The sequence below is a fragment of the Leptonychotes weddellii genome, chromosome 9, assembly GCF_054177405.1.
Source record: "Leptonychotes weddellii isolate Sample4059 chromosome 9, ASM5417740v2, whole genome shotgun sequence".
NCBI classification, from domain to species: domain Eukaryota; kingdom Metazoa; phylum Chordata; class Mammalia; order Carnivora; family Phocidae; genus Leptonychotes; species Leptonychotes weddellii.
In genome coordinates, this window is record NC_138377.1 from 72,580,427 (window position 1) to 72,596,606 (window position 16,180).

General features: G+C 41.2%; 1 long non-coding RNA gene across 7 annotated transcripts in view; it reads right to left on the reverse strand.

Annotated features, from left to right (window-relative positions):
• LOC145723486 (uncharacterized) overlaps positions 1-16,180 on the reverse strand; it is a 330,232-nt gene that overhangs the window by 267,205 nt on the left and 46,847 nt on the right. The window contains exon 4 of one of the 7 annotated variants that reach the window (XR_014148582.1): positions 58-1,308. The exons of 5 other annotated variants lie outside the window; for them this stretch is intronic. This is a non-coding gene — a long non-coding RNA (uncharacterized LOC145723486). Of the gene's footprint in view, positions 1-57; positions 1,309-9,919; positions 10,791-16,180 lie in introns of those variants that run through there. One more of the 7 variants, XR_014148580.1, reaches the window with a different exon arrangement.

Consider the following 16,180-nt stretch of genomic DNA (forward strand, 5'->3'; position numbering starts at 1 on the left):
ACACCAGCAGCAACGATCAGGACAGCACAGTCAGCCTGAGATGTGCCTGGAATCATGTTTTTGATAAAGTCTCTGTGTCCTGGGGCATCAATGATGGTCACATAATACTTGCTGGTCTCGAATTTCCACAGGGAGATATCAATGGTGATACCACGTTCACGTTCAGCTTTCCGTTTATCCAAGACCCAGGCATACTTGAAGGAGCCCTTTCCCGTCTCAGCAGCCTCCTTCTCAAATTTTTCGATAGTTCTTTTGTCGACCCCACCACATTTGTAGATCAGATGACCAGTAGTGGTAGACTTGCCCGAATCTACGTGTCCAGTGACGACGACGTTGATGTGAGTCTTTTCCTTTCCCATTTTGGTTTAGGTTGAGCAGTGGTTTTCACGATACCTGTCTTCTGGTGGCAAACCCGTTGCGAAAAAACTCTTACCAGTTTTTTAATACTTAAGATTCATAAGAACGGAATAAAATCTTATATCCACAATGTATGATGAGCCTTAAAATGTGACTTCCTGGGAAAAAGGAAACCTAGGATTTAAAGTCAATCAAAAATGTAAATAGCTGATATTAGAGATAATGGGAATGAGGGTCATAAAACCTGGGGTTCAAGTCTCAATTCTACCACTTTCTAAATGTGTGAATGTGGACAGGTTATACATCCTGAATCTTAGGTTGTTTTCGAAAAATACAAAAGAGTTACCTTCACAGAAATTTTACAAGAATTAAAGAGAGGATTGAAATCATGCACTAAACTAACCTAATCAATGTTGCCAAATCCAATGATCAATTTTTAGTTTTCATCTACTTCATCTACTAACAGCATTTGATCTCATTGGCCCCCTCCTCATTCTTGAAATACTTTCTTTACTTGACCTCCTGGAAACCACAGTCTCCTAGGTTATTGTTTTACTTCAGCTGGTTGATTCTTCTCAATCCTCTTTGCTGCTTCCTTCTCATCTTTCTGGCATCTTAATATTTGAGTGTTCCAGGGCTAAGGAGGAGGGATGCCCAGCACAAGTAGGTTTCCAGAGGATAAAGTTAAATTCCTCAACCATTCAGAATGAGCAATGGGTCAAAATCAGCTCAGGTGCAGGCCGAAGAGTTGGCTGTCCTGTGGAGAGGATGAGACTCTGCTCATAGGTAGATGAATGCTGAGCTCCAAAGGTTAAAGGAGTGGGATGTGTCCATATGGTCTAAATTATCTGGAATAATTCTCACTCTAGGCAGTCTGACCCACATGGATAAGTATCATAGATTTGACCTTCATTCAATTAGGAGGTCTTAGATGCATGTTACGGCTCCAGCCTGGAATCAATAACAACAACAAAAAGCATCTGAAAGATTCTCTCTTACTAAAAGGATTTATGTCAAATTTACAGACTAAAAATTTGGGAACTGAATTTGGAATTGGAGTGGTGGCCTGGGCAAGAGAGTGAAGGCAGATCAGTCCGAGGGCTCCTAAACTAGATGTTCCTTGAGGTAGAACAATAAAGCTTGGACACACATGGAATGTGTGTTGGGCCGCAGAAATGGGAGGGGAGCAGTAACTGCTTTAGGTACTAGGTTTCTAATCAAAACATATTAATTCTTCTGATATACTCCTTCTACTCTGTCTTCCAAGAAGAACTCAGTTCTACAAGTTTTAAAACATTCCCAGGAAGCATTACTTCCATTTTTAAATTCCAGATAAATAAAGTGCAAGAGAGTAACAGATCCAACAACAATAAAGAAACCAGTATTCCACTAACTTTATGCCTAACACTTGAGTGTGATTTACACATGCTGTCTCCATTGATTCCCATCATAATAGGTATACATTAGTAGGACCCCCATTTTATAATTAAGAAATGAAGGTTCAGAGAATAGTTAAGTCACTTGCCCAAGGTTGCTCAACAAGATGCCAAGAGGCAACCTGCTTCCATGGCCCACAGGCTTGCTTATACAATGCTGCTCTGTGTCCCCACTGGCTGAAACAGAGCTGCAGTGTGATCCCTGACAGCTATTCTTGTCATTGCCATGATGATTAGTATGCTTCATTTAAATATATATGAACACTGCAAAGGGACAGATACATCATTCTCTGAAAGGTGTGTCCATTATGATACAGTCATCAATCCTTATAGCATTTTCATTGCCACAAATCACACATTATATAACTATTACCAAGCTCATCCCACCAAAGGCTGTTAAAGACCTGGCATATCATCACTAAACTGTCTCCAAGGACATCTCCAACAATTTACACCTTGTTCTAGGACCGTATCTAGCATCAGCAATTATAAGGAATGGGTACCATGCAAACTGTCCTTAAATCTCTTTATAATGCAACCAAACAAAACTCTCAACTTGATTGAGAGCTCCAGGACATTGGTTGAGAGCTATCACCATTTGTTTTTGAGCTTCAAAAATTAATAGCTAAAGTGCTCACCATCACAAGAGAACAAAAATACACATCAGCTGCTCAGCTTTGCCCAAGTCTATGGGCTCAAGATGAAAAGAATTAGACCAAGTATTACAGTAATCAGGCCTCAAGCAAGCAAAAGCCTGGCTCAACATTAAGAAGTCCCACTAAAGGGGCAGTGCACCTCCATGCTCTTGGTAATTGGACTTCTGGCATGGAAACATCTTAAAAGAGAGTAGTCGTATGTCACCAGCTGGGAAATGCTGTTAACCTCTCTTGTTGCTAGGTTTGAATTTCACTGTTCATTCTTGCCTCTGAATTTGCTCTCCTTTCCACCAAGCATTTCTTGTTCTCTCCTCTCCATATTCCAAAATATGGACCTAATTTATCCTCCTCTAAGACTTCTGCAAGTTAATATTCACCACCCCCTAATGTAACAGAATACACTCACACACACACACACACACAGGCACTCACAAACCCATGCTTGCACTCAGATTTCATCTTGACTTGAGGCTCCTCCTAAAGACAGAATGATATATTCTCATAGTGAGAAGATACTGTGAGGTTATCTAGACCAGTTATCAGCAGAAGAAACTAATTTGTCTGTGTTTGCATCCTTAAGTGTTCTTGCTGTGCTGCAGGTGTGTTCTACCTCCCCACATCAGCATAAGCTCTCAGCAGATGAAAAATATTGCTTTAACTTCTCTTATATTCCTGTCATCTTGATTTTGCACGACATAGGAAGCATCCAGCACAAAATCTATATTTCTCTTTTTTTTAAAGATTATTTATTTAAGAAAAAGAGAGAACACGAGCAGGGGGAGGGGTAGAGGATGAGGGAGAAGCAGACTTCCGCTGAGCGTGGAGCCTGACCCAACGCTGATCCCAGGGCCCTGGGACCATGACCTGAGCCAAAGGCAGACACTTAACTGACTGAGCCACCCAGGCGGCCCCAAATAAATATTTCTATCTGCCTGTTGAGAAATGAAGAGAGGAATGACCAGGCCAAGGTCCTGCTTGGTCTCCCTCCCCTATCCCCCTGTGCCCACCAAAGCCTCTCCCTGTACTTCCACTCAGCCATTCTTCTGCTTGCCAGAACCACAGCTCCATCTACAAGGAAGCTGGCATTAAAAGGTATAGGTGACAAGAGATGACACTGTTCCATGTTAGCCCAGACGCATGGTGAGGCAGTAGAGGGCACTATGGATTCACGCCTATCACATTCTCAAACACACAGGAAAGAGGAAGTGGTTAAGTCTTTCTGGTTTCTACCTTGCAGTGGGTGTCTTGTCCATTCCTATTGCTGCCATGTTTCCCTCTTTAAATAGTCTTTCTATGGTTGTTTTTGTGGGTTTTTTTGGTTTGTTTTTGGTTTTGGTTTTTTTGCTACATCAAAGCTTTTCAAAAGCTAATACTAATTATTGCAATTGTTGCAAAGGATTCAATAAATCAGATATTATTTTAAGAACAATGGTCACCAAAGCCAGAAGTTGGGGTGTAGTCCTTGGCCTCTAGATTTAATTGGCTACCAGGTCCCAAAGATTATATTTCCACATATTCTCTCAGATTCATTGCTTCTTTCTTGGAACAGGAACATACCCCTGAGCAAGAGTGCCCAGCTGAGGAAACTGATAAGGCTAACATCCAGGCAATCCCTGCTGGCCAGGCCAGGTGCCTCTGCATCTGTCAACAGCAAGAGGTGTCTTTCTCTACTATGCAAAATGGTCCTGCATGGATGAGCACAGACCTGCTCTAACCATTCTGACTGTAACTGCCTTGTGCCCAGCTCAGTTTTCCTACTGACCACTGTGATAATCTCCTAATACCTCTGGGATTGATCTGAATGGAGTACCCACATGCACACACACACATATTCATAACAGGACAAATTATACACAAATTTACAAATATATCATCACCAAAATTCAAAGTAACAACATTAATTGAATGTAACCAAAATGCTCTTTCACTGAAATTAAACCTCTTCTGCTCCAACTAGGACACAGAATTAACATCTATGTTGTAGGATCTCTATAGTTTGGCACTAAACATACCTTGGGTTATGTGATGATTAAATATCCAACCATTTTTCCACTATTAAAAGACCTCACAACTGTGAAATCACTTGGCCTTTATTAAATTTACTTCTGTTCCTGTCTCCTGATGTGGCAACAGATAAGGTAACACTAGTGAGAACCAAAAGGATTTTATGTTCAAATGTCTCCTTGCACTTAAAGAAATATCATGATAGTACTCAGGTAATAAAATAATCATCCAAATAATCCAGAATGTGCTTATATTTTTAAAATAAAAGCAAAAATCACATAAGCAAATTTAAAAACTAGAGCCCCAAGGGGACAAACAGCCCATTGTCACTTCTGAATTTTTATATCAAATGACACCAAGTTAAATTCAACTCTGTCCTTACAGATTTTAATATTAGCTGGCTACAGAAGGACTCAAGTTTAGAAAACACGACTTCTCATACCATGGCTTCAGGCTCTCCTGTCGGTATGTAAGAGAGGGGATATATTCTCAGTGGGAAATAAGTATTATTCTTCCCACTGAACTATATGTGCTATTAGAAAATATCAAATGTGAGGCACCTGGGTGGCTCAGTCGTTAAGCATCTGCCTTCAGCTCAGGTCATGATCCAAGGGTCCTGGGATCAAGCCCTGCATCAGGCTCCCTGCTCAGCAGGAAGCCTGCTTCTCCCTCTCCCACTCCCCCTGCTTGTGTTCCTGCTCTCGCTCTCTCTCTCTCTCTCTGTGTCAAATAAATAAATAAAATCTTAAAAAAAATATATCAAATGTCCTGTAGAAACAAGACAATCTTACTGCTATTGTTGGGAGACTCAAGTGGAAGTTCAGCAAACTACAGCCTGGGGGCTGAAACCATTCTTTGCCTTTTTTTGCTTCTTTTGTACTGCCAGAGAGCTAAGAATAGTTTTCACATTACTTACAGATCTTAAGAAGGAAAAAATGAGTAATAAACTACAGAGGTGGTATTGTGGTTCACAAAGCCTAAAATATTTGCTATCCAGTGCTACAGAGAAAAAGTTTTCCACCACCTGAACTAGATAACAACCTCAGAAAGAAGATCGTTCATGAGACTGCATAGAATGAGCGATTCAGGATTTCTCTTTTAATTCGTTGTCAAGAAGGAGTCATCAGAAATAAGATGAAAGAGATTTTACCGTCCATGAGGGTTTCTTTTTCTGGACCTCTACATAGTAAGTGGTCATCAGTGACGGTCTATGTAGAACATCTTGTGTCCAGTCAAGTCTAGGGTGTGTAACTAGCCAGCATCTTATAGGACCAACGATTTTGTTTTGCTCACAGCCTCCCTCCTTGAACTGCTTGCCTCCATCCAACTCAAATTCGATTACCCAAACTGTTCCTGAGGGCCAGTCCTATGACACCTTGATTGGCCCTCTGCTGACAGTGTTGCCTTGCTCCAGATCTGCTGCTCAGCCCCACTTCTCTGGCTCTGATCCCAACCCCCATTTACAATCACTCTTGATAATGTGGTTTCAGAGCAAGCCATGCACACATGGTAGAACTGAGACTAGCCCATTCTTATGTGACAGTTCTTGCAGCTGAGGAACATCCATACTTGTATAAAGCCAGGCCTCCTGTCACCCAGTAACTTGGAAATTGAACACTGAATGGGTGATGCCAGGCTAGGAAGCCAGGGAAACTGGCTCAGTCTGTACAAAATCTCATTTACTTTGTGTTTGGTTTTTGTTCCAGTTTGGCTCATTCATCTGATGGGAGACTGGGGTTTCTTTTTAGCTTGCAATAGAAAAAGAGGATATTCATTTGGGGAGTGTATTCAGGAACACTGGAGTTCTTTTTTTTTTTTTTTCCTTTTACAGAGAGAGCGTCTGTGTGTGTGCGTGTGTGTGTATGTGGGTGTGGGTGTGGGTGGGAGGGAGGCTCTGGGGGGTGGGCAGTGGGAGAGGGAGAGAGAGAACCTTAAGCAGGCTCCATGCCCAGCATTGAGCTCAGCACGGGGCTTGATTTCACAACCCTGAGATTATGACATGAGCCGAAATCAAGAGGCCCACACTTAACCAACTGAGCCACCCAGGCACCCCAGGAACACTGGAGTTCTAAGGCACTCTGAGGCAGTGTCTCTTAACTGAGAGCCAGGGACCCCCATCACAATGTTTCTCAGTATTTAGTCCAGCTAATTGAATCAGAATTCTCTTGGGTGCTTGTTAAAATTCAGAATCTTAGGGCCAATTCCTTAATCCCTAATGAATCAGAATTTCTGGGAACGGAGTCCCAGTATTATTCTTATGTGTACTGAAATTTCAGAACCAACCCATGGCCTATGCATGGCATTCAGGGGATTTTTTTTTTTACCCACTGAAATTATTTTCAAAAATTCTCTGTGATGATTCATATTGCATTTTTGTACAATGATCATATTACCCATAATAAAATTCTCAAAGCAGTTCATGGCTCAAAATGATTAAACAAACAAACAAACAAACAAACAAAAACCATTGGTTTTAAAAGGAAATGGGGTTGATTTAGAATACCAAGCAGAAATTTCTCATAGACCCATTTCTTGAACAATTGACAAATCCTAGAAGGGCAAGTTTTGTCCTTGCTCATAGGCCAGGCAGCTCTTCACAGATGCAAACAGCTCAGAGCCCCCAACATTTCTATTTTACCCAGAAAAGCAGCTTCAGTAAATTTTCTTTGAGATCAGATTTCCTCCGGGATGCACCTGGGGTCTGACCTTACTGTTCTCTATTCTAAAATCATTTGCATTCAATGAAAGTTTGTCCACATCTAGGAGCCACAGAGTTCCTCTTAAAATACAACAGGCCCCATCAGCTTCAAACTCATATAGGAAAACACAGCTAGGTAGGGAAAGTGTGTGATAGCTCAGCTCTCATCCTCGGTAATCAGGCCACTCACTTTACCTCCTGCTTCAGTTCCTCTTTAGTGAAAAGGAAGTTTTTTTTTAGGATTTTTTTATTTGAGAGAGAGAAAGAGAGAGCTCGCAGGGGAGGGGGTGACAGAGGGAAGAGGGAGAGAGAGAATCTTAAGCAGACTCCCCACTGAGCACAGAGCCCCTGCGGGGCTTGATCCAATGACCTTGAGATCATGAACTAGGCTGAAACCAAGAGGCAGACACCCAACTGACTGCACCACCCAAGTGCCCCCGGAATTTTCTTTAACATCTTGGGATTCTGCACCCAATTCCAGTGTGTGGGCTTTTTTCTATACCATCAAGCAATTCTTGGACACCAGCTGGGTGTCCTACAATTCAACTCAATTCTGACATTATCTACCTGGAGATAGCATCAGATCCCACAGGTTAAGGGCTCAGTCCCACAAGACTTCTCCCCCTCTCCTTCAGAGGCCAGTCACTAGTCCAAGTTCTTACCTGTGCTTCTGACCAAAAGGCTATAGATCAGAGGCTCCAACCATCCTCCTTGGGTTTGATTAATTTGCTAGAGTGGCTCACAGAACTCTAAGAAACAGTTTACTTACTAGATCACAGGTTTATTAAAAAGGATATAACTCAGGAACAGCCAGATGGAAGAGCTGCATAGGGCAAGGTAGAGGGGAAGGAAGAGCTTCCATGCTCTGTCCAGGCACTCTTCTCTCCCTGCATCTCCATGTATTTAACAACCCAGAAGCTCTGGGAACCCCATCCTTTTGGGTTTTTATGGAGGCTTCATTACATAGGCATGACTGGTTAAATCCGTAACCACTGCTGATTGAACTCAATCTCTAGCCCCTTGCCCCTATCTGGCAGTGGGGAGGGGGTGGGAATGAAAGTTCCAACCCTCTAAACACACGGTTGGTTTCCCTGGCAACTGGCACCCATCCAGAGGAAGTCACTTCATTAACCTAACAATAGACACCTTTATCACTCTCCTCCCAGGAAAACTCCAAGGGGTTTAGGAGCTCTGTGCAGGAACCTGGAGGAAGGCCACATATATATCTCTTATTTTAAATCACAATAACACACTTTCTTAACTCTACTTACCTCCCAAAGTTTAAGAAAAATAACAATATGAAAGTGAGAAAGGTAGAGACTGTTAGTGGCTACCTAACTCATTTTATTAAGGAAGATCGCAAGACTCAGAGAGCTCAAGGGATCTGTGAAAAAAGTTCTTAGCTTGATAAAACTGCAAGGACTGTCACTCACATTATCTCACTGACCCTTCAAGATAAGACACTCCAGGGAGAGACAGGCCAGCTGGTTTTAGTACATCCTTTGGCTCTTAAATCAATGCTTTTTCCACTTGACCAACCTGGCTCAGAAAGGAGTGATAAATATGAAATTTCTTTGAAAAAAAAGGGAATTATAAATACAATGCACTAGTATGACTATCGCACCCATGATTCTAAATATGATTTTTGTTTGCAAATGGAAACAAAGAATCATTAGCCACACGATATAATAAACAGAACACCAGGCTAGTATTCAGAACTGGCCTAGAGGTACCCATTTCTCAACAGCAAAGGACCCTTTTGTCCTAAATGGAAATTGATTCAGTCATTCATGCACACAATTATCTAATCCAAGCAATTATCTAATCTTTTAAAACTTGATTTTTCATAACCAGTCTTCCTAGCCACAAATTTGCCTCAGAGAGCCTTTTATGATACTTGCTTGAGGTAACACCAAACTTTTTTCCAGAGTACTTCCACACTGGGCAATGTCTATTGGTTAGAGAAGAATGAGGCTGAAGTGGCATATAAAATAGTCCAACAATAAATGAAATGCAGATAAACAAAATCTGACCTTACACATTCAAGAAAAACTTCTCATTCATTGAGAAGCTGAGAAGTTTATATTCAGGATTTAACATGTATGTCAAAGGAACCATCTCTTTAAAGTCAAACAAGTCTGTTTTGAAGCCAAACAAAAGTGAGAAAGGAAGAAAAGCCCTTGGCAAAATTCAAAATTCCAGCTCTTCAAAATGGGATATTAACTTATTAGTCATGTGGGAAGCACTGAATATATTTACTGCTATCATCTTCCCATAAGGCTTTTCCACAAGTTGAGACTGGGAAATGTACACAGAAAAGAATAACATAAAATAAGTATAGAGACTATTGGCCGTATAAACTCCATGAAGTCCTCAGAGGATGTAGCAACATACTTTTCAAGCCAGTGTGTGTCACTAGAGACAGTTAATATTAAAAATGAAGTTGAATATTTGAGTGGTTGAAAGGGTCCACTGTATATATTCTCCACTAATATCCTTTAAAATCTATAGTTATTTTGAGAATGATTACCAGAAATCACTCCATTCCCCTATCCTCCTCCTCTTCACCGTTACCAACTACAGATCTTCTTAAAATATATTTCATAAGACAAGCAAAATAAGGAAGACATTTGAAGATTTGCATTCTTCTCCTCCCTTCCTCTGACATAACTGAGTTGAACATATCATTATGAAAAGTCAAAACTAATAACAGATTTGTGTGGCTCACAAATGTAATCCAAATCTAATCTATCCCTGAAAGCCTGCTAGTGAATTTTTATGGTAGGACCCTATGTTTCATTATTTTAAATAGGAATAAAGCAGCACACTGTGTTCTCAACCCTTCCAAAAATTCCAACCAATTTCCCCAAATATCACTAAAAACACTGTGCAATATCTACCTATAATTCACCAATTGTCTAATTCTTTGATACTTACTATACTCCTTGGTGGGTATTTTTATATGCCAGACCCAACAGTACTATATAGTTTCAGATATTATTACATTTTCCTTCTACAATGCAACACACATGTACTCTGAAATGAAGAAATTATCAAGCCACATAGTGAAGATGGACAGTGAATATAAATAACATTAGCAAGAGGACTTTTAAAAGCAAAGCAGTTTTAAAAATAGCTGCTTCCTGACCAAAGAGTTGCCTGAGACAAGTTTGGCTAAGAGAAGCTGCCCGATGGTAGGTGAAGGTGAGCAAGAACAAGCTGGTAAAAGAAAGAAACATGCATGCTTGAGGTTTACCCACACCCAAGCACAAGGAACTTAGGGACTTTCTTCTTCTCCAGACACTCAAGTCTCCAGGAGTGGTGGCTAGAGACCATTGTCTGAAGGTTTAGATGCAGTAATGCATGATCCCTTCTGACCTCTTACTAGTACAGGCTCTTTTGAGGCTCTTAGGCTCACTAGTTCCTTCTCAGGTTTGTCCATCTCCTTTTAAAAGGACATGTTATTTAATAATGTGGGAAGATTCGGGACGCCTGGGTGGCTCAGTTGGTTAAGCGTCTGCCTTCGGCTCAGGTCATGATCCCAGGGTCCTGGGATCGAGTCTCTCATTGGGATCCTTGCTCAGCAGGAAGCCTGCTTCTCCTTCTGCCTGCCGCTCCCCCTGCTTGTGCTCTCTCTCTCTCTGACAAATAAATAAATAAACCCTTTAATAATGTGGGAAGATTGAAGGGGGCTCAGAAGTATAGTATTCCATGTGTTAACAAACAGAGAAGAAATAAATATTGGTAAAACCAACCAATAAAGGTTAAAAATAGGATAGTGAATGAACATGCACATGTGTAGATAATCAAAAGTAGATTGATATACACCCCAGGAAAAAAAGATTAACCCCAGAGACCTACATGTGCGTTCTAGGCTAGTGAAGAGAACAGACCGTCAAACCAGAAGGAGAACTCAGTCAATTATATTTGATCCAGGCAACCATAACCACAAATGATCTTACTGACCCCTTAAAAACAACACAATAATGTAAGTCGTTATTCTGGGCTGAACTGTGTCCCTCATGATTCTTATGTTGAAGTTCTAATCCCCAGTACCTCAGAATATGACTGTATTTGTTGCTAGGGTCTTTAAAGGGATGATTAATGTTAAATGAGGTCATTGGGTGAACTTTAATCCAATATGACTGGTGTCCTCATAAGAAGAAGAGATTGGGACATGGACACAGACAGAGGGATATGACCATATGAAGATACAGCAATAAGGCAAACATCTATAAGCCAAACAGAGAGGCCTCAGGAAAACCCATCCTGTCAACATTTTGATGTCAGACTTCGAGCCTTCAGAACTATGAGAAACTAAATTTCTGTTGTTTATACCACACAGTCTGTGGTATTTTGTTATGGCGGCCCTAGCAGAGTAATGCAGGAGGACAGTTAGTATTTCATCTATTTTAAATATAAAAATATTAGAGATTCAGAAAAAATTGAAAGACTTGTCCAAGTTTATATAACATTTCAAGGCAAAAAATAGAATTAGGTTATCAGCCTCAACTCCCAGCCTTGTGTTCTTTCCCCTGCACCAGCACAAGGACACATTGCTTGCCTGTGACAGTTCTATGCATCAAATGTCTTGAAGTGTGGGTTCTGCTTCTGTTTCCCAGGGTGAGAGATAGTGAGCCCTTTTTTGTCTATTTCAGTTCTGTATCTGCCTAGGGCAGGTTTACCTCTGGCATCAAGTGGCCTTTCAACTTCTTAATATGATTCAGTGGCAAAAGTCTGAAGGATCAAATAAAGAGGGGATAAAGGTTCCCTGTTATCTATAGCACTCCAGCATTGTCAATACTAATTTTAATTAGTGCCTCAATAGTATCAAAAAAAAAAAAAAAGAGTTTTAGGAAATCACATTAGAAAGACTATTTTTAAATTTTATTGTGCTGAGTCTCCAGAGTTTTTACATCCATTTCAGATTTGGGACAGCATGAAAGGTGGGGCCAGATGCACCTTCTAGTCTTTTTCTACCTTGAAAATTAATGATGGAAAGGCAGCCATAGAAATTGCAATCATGAGGGGGCTGTGTAGTGCAGTTGGTTAAAGCTTCGACTCTTGGTTTCGGCTCAGGTCTGATCTCAGGGTCATGAGATCGAGCCCCACATCAGGCTCTGTGCTCAGCTCAGAGTCTGCTTGAGTTTCTCTTTCCCTCTCTCCCGGCCCCTCTCCCTCTCTCTCACTGTTTCTGTGTCTCTCTCACTGGAATCTACTCCTGTCTGTCCTCTCTCGTCTCAAATAAATCAATAAATCTTTAAAAAGAAAAAAAAATTGCAATCGTGGTCACATAATTTTCCTTTCTACTTCAAAGCCCGCAATGACTATCCACTGCTGGAAGACGGAGTTCACAATTCCAAGTACAGGCAAGAGGGCCTGCATGATCTGGCTCTCACTGACTTTGTTATCTCCACCTATTCCCTGTACACCTCATGCTGTTTGTGACATTTGAGCGTTCTCATTTCTCTGAAGATTCCAGCCATGTCATATGTGCCTTTGTTCATGTTCTTCCCTCTGCCAGAAATGTGCCTTCATTATATTATGTGTCTGGTCAGGCCCTATTTATCTTTTAAAATCCCACCTCTTGGTCACCTCTTGGTCTTCCCCAAATCTCCCCTCATCCAGCATAATTGACCCCCATTTCAGCTAACCATACTTCTATTTTGAGGCTTATTCCTTTATCCTGGGTTTAATTTTTTATTTATATGGCTCGACCCACAATGCTGCCTCATGCAGACTATGATCTTTATGAAAGTGGGGACATAGCTTGTTCATTTTTATATCCTCAACCCCAGCACAGAGCCTATGCTGGTTTTTCTCCCCTAAATTCAGTGACTCTAATATCTCTTTTATTTGATTTTCAGTTCCTTCCATAATCGTTTTAGAAGGAAGACCAATGGGATCCACAACTGGGGACTTTCACATATTGGTTTAACAAAAGCAGTCATTAACTGTATCTCAATAAGTCAGAACAGTGGAAAACCAAAGTCAATCTGAGAGCCTCCAACTCATGCCTCACAGGATCTCTGCTCAGAGTGAAGCACCAGTTAACGTTGGTCAATGGGACCATAATAGGGAAAAGAAGGAACTCCTCCAGACACTGACTATGGAGAAAGATGACTAATACTAAACACTCGAATGTATATTATGTCAGATCACTAAGAAAGGATACGGACAATTTTGTCTTCTGCATTGACAGACTACACAATGTAAACAAACACAGAACCCCTGATTGCTAAGACAACCTCTGACCTATCTCTCTGAAGATCATGCCAGAGACACCCAAACCCTGAAGCAAGGGATTCAGCAGGGGGGCCAAAGCTAAGACAGAAATTTGGTGCCATTTGAATTTAGGAGTGAAAAATGCAATGCTTTCTCCAGAACATTTTTCACATAGTTTGTGACATGATTCTTTAGCTTATTTTTGGCTTGTGTGACACAAACTTAGGGAAGAACTCACCAGGGGCTCAATCATAGATGGACACTTAGGAACATGCCTGCATATTTACTAACTTCCTGCCAAGTCGGGATTCCCAGCACCAAAAACAGGGTTCCAAGTGACTCATTCATCTAAAATAGAGCTCTTGGGATTTCCCATAGGATCACAGAGCCCCCAGCACGGCAGAGTTCGAGGATCTACCCTACCTCTGACCCCAATCCCTTCCATGTGAAAAGAGCTAATCAGGCTGTTTCTGTGTCTCTCTCACTGGAATCTACTCCTGTCTGTCGTCTCTCGTCTAGTCTTTGAGAAGATACCAGAAAGGCAGCTGCATTTGCCATGGGAGGAAGACATATGCATAAATGTTAACTGAACATCTGATAGAAGAGCTGATTTAAGGAGTCTTGGGCTATACGCAAAAAGACAGCTGGAAGGTGAAAGATGCAGTCACCCAAGAGATTTGTAAACACAAACCACTTAAATTACAAAAAGTTACTGTAGCCTGGCATGGTCTGTGGAGAGGGACATAACCCTGCCTAAATGGAGCACAGGTAATGAGAAATCCCTTCTAAACCCCTTTCCCTAACCACGGATGAACCTTAAGCTTGTCTGTCTCTTATGTAAGTCACCTCAGGAATACACAAAGCTGCTACTCCATACTGCCCATGTCTATAGCAGGGAATGGATCTTTACTACTTTGAGGAGCTTAATTTTGATCACGGTGGTGTTTGTATAACCTGAGTATACTTACAAATTGTCCCAGAGAGAAAAGAAAAGGGTTTTTTTTATGTCTTTGATGATATGCCTTGCTTTTTTGGAATGAGTTGTAGCCGCTGCTTTAGAGATGCAAGGAGACGAGGTATTGTGCACTGCTTTCTATTGCAATTCGGCAGGTCCCCTCTCTTTGTTCTGAGTTGGTGGGTTCCTGCATTCCTCTGCTACTATATAGAAACAGTACCTCTCAACCTAGATTCTGGGGGTGTCATTTAGGACAAAGCATCAGACCCATGTCCAGTGCTGTAGGAACACATGATGTGTGCCAGTTACTCATGATGTGAACATGACTATTAAATCCAAGAGAGACCATGTACACGTGTGCACGTGTATGTGTGTGTGTGTGAGTGTGTGCGAGACCATTCTGAACATGTTGCAATGAGTGTCTTAGACTAGGAAAAAGCTTTGGAGGCAAACTAGCTGTGTGGTCTTAGGCAAATTTCCTAACTTCTATACGTTTGCGCTTCTTTATACATGAAATGGCAATAATACCATATACCTTACAGGAATTGTGTAAAATTGAGGGATATCATAAGTAAAGTGTGGGGAACTTAAGAGAAGCTCAAAAATTAATTTTATTTTTATTATGATTATTAAGTTGGAAAACAACTGTTCCACACACTGGCTTTTTTAACCAGTGTATCTCTTTAGAAACATCACAAGGAAACGATTCCTGACTTCAGATTCTCTCCCATTCCTTGAGGAATTCTCTGATCAAAGACTCAAGGGAATCCCTTTGTGAAGAGTAGAGGTAGGCTTCCAAGAGTGTCCCTGGGCCATTTATTGGTCAATGAGGGTTATAGTAATGAAACTTTTCTCAGGAATTAACAACCAAAGGGTGGGTCTAGCGATATCTCTCCTTAAAAGGCAAAAGTAAACTCTCACTGACTTTCAATTCAAATAAAACTGAGGGTCGCCTGATTGGCTCAGTTGGTTAAGGAGTCTGACTCTTGGTTTCAGCTCGGGTCATGATGTCAGGGTTGTGAGATTGAGCCCCGTGCTGACTCGGTGCTCAGTGGGGAGTCTGCTTGAGATTCTTTTCCCCTCCCGCACCCTCCCCTCTTGCTTTTTCCCCCCAACTCATGCGCGTGTGTTTACGCATTTTCTCTCTATGTAAATAAATACATAGTCTTTAAAAAAATAAAAGAGATGATATATGTTTATTAGTCAGGGTTCTCTAGAGCAACAGAACTAATAGTATATGGACAGATACAAAAGAGGAAATTTATTATGGGAATTGACTCATGTGATTATGGAGGCCAAGACATCTACAATACGTGGTCTGTAAGCTGGTGAACCAGGAAAGCTGGTGGTATAATTCAGTCCCTGTCTGAAGGCCGGAGAATCATGGGAATCAGATGGTATAACTCCTAGTCTGAGGCTGAAGGCCCAAGAACCAGGAGTTTTCCATGTCCAAGGTAGATGTTCCTGCTCAAAAAGAGAGAGAGAATCAATGGATTGGGTGATGCCACCCCACATTGGTGAGGGTGGATCCTTTTTACTCAGTCCTACTGACTCAAATGATAATCTCTTCCCAAAACACCCTCACAGACAAACCCAGAAATAATGTTTTACCAGCTATCTGGATATCCCTTAGCCTAGTCAAGTTGGCACATAAACATTAACCTTCGTGATAGGAATACACTTAGCACCAATTGCATAATAAATACTCAGTTAATATTGACTATGGTAATTGTTTGTAGAGCCATCTTTAGCCTTCAGTTCCAAACAGTTCAGTTTGTTGATTACAAATTCCCAGGTACTGCCCTGGGTCTGACTGCAGATAAAGATCTCTTCTTTGGTCTCATTCTTT